Source organism: Mauremys mutica, unplaced genomic scaffold (genome assembly GCF_020497125.1).
Source record: "Mauremys mutica isolate MM-2020 ecotype Southern unplaced genomic scaffold, ASM2049712v1 001050F_np12_obj, whole genome shotgun sequence".
NCBI lineage: Eukaryota > Metazoa > Chordata > Testudines > Geoemydidae > Mauremys > Mauremys mutica.
In genome coordinates, this window is record NW_025423104.1 from 2,391 (window position 1) to 3,585 (window position 1,195).

The window sequence follows — 1,195 nt, forward strand, 5'->3', positions numbered from 1 at the left end:
ACTGGGCGCGGGGCAGCCTCCTGGAGGGCGGGGCTTTGGCACAGATCGGGGGAGGAGGCAGACTCCTGGGGGGTCGGGGCTCTCTGGCACCAGCCTGGTGGGTGTGCGGGCAGCTCCTGGGGGCGGGGCTCTGGCACAGAGGCAGGGGCGGGGGCAGCTCCTGGGGGGCGGGGGCTCTGGCACAGCCTTAGAGGCGGGGCAGCTCCTGGGGGCGGGGCTTTGGCAGAGATGGGGCTAGTTCCCACCTCAGAAAGTCCTTGGCCCGGTGAGTGTGGCAGCTGCAGCCTGGGTTGGGCTTGAAGGAGCCAGGAAGGGGCTGGAGCAGTGGCCAGAGGCTGCAGGCACCAGGGGGCAGAGGGATCCCAGGGGCAGCCCTGGGGGGGCAGAAGAGAGACTCCACACACAGGTCCCAGAAGCTGAGGGTCTCGCAGCCCCTGGGGATCTGCTCTTGGGTGGGGTCTGGACAGCGATGGAGCCCCTGCCTCATGCTGCCTCAGGTTGTAGTGTGAGAAAACTGGCTGCGTGTAGGAATTTTCTACTTATGGTGCACTGAGCATGCTCAGTAAATCTGCTGAAGCCACTTCCCTTCACCCTGCCCTTTCTCAGAATCAGATTCTGCAGATTGCTATTTACAGGGTGTCATAAATGTATAGCTACGGGCAGTGATGAGCTGCCAAAATGCTAACAACCGGTTCCCTCCTCCTCACCCCATGAGGGGTCATGGGCCCCCCCCCGGGACTCCTGCCCCTTCCAACCCCCCATGTTCCTTGACAGCCCCCACCCCAGGACCCGTGCCCTATCCACCCCCTTCCCTGTCCCGACTGCCCCTTGCCACCCCATCCAACCCCTTCTCTGATTCCTGATGGCACCCTGGGACCCCTACCCCATCCAACCACCCCTTCTCTCTGTCCCCTGACTGTCCCTGGAATCCCTACCCCTAACTGCCCCATTCAGCCCCTTCTCCTTTCTGACTGCCTCCCCCCCGCTTGCCCCGTTCAATCCCCCTGTTCCCTGCCCTCTGACCGCTCTGACACTAATCCATTCCCCCCCACAACTCCCCTGCCCTCTATCCAACACACCCTCCCTGTTCCCTTACCATCCTACCTGGACCCGGGGCCAACCCCGGGGGCCGGGCAGGCAGGAGCCGCGCCGCCCGGCTGGACCCGGGGGCCGGGCAGGCAGGCAGGAGCCGCCC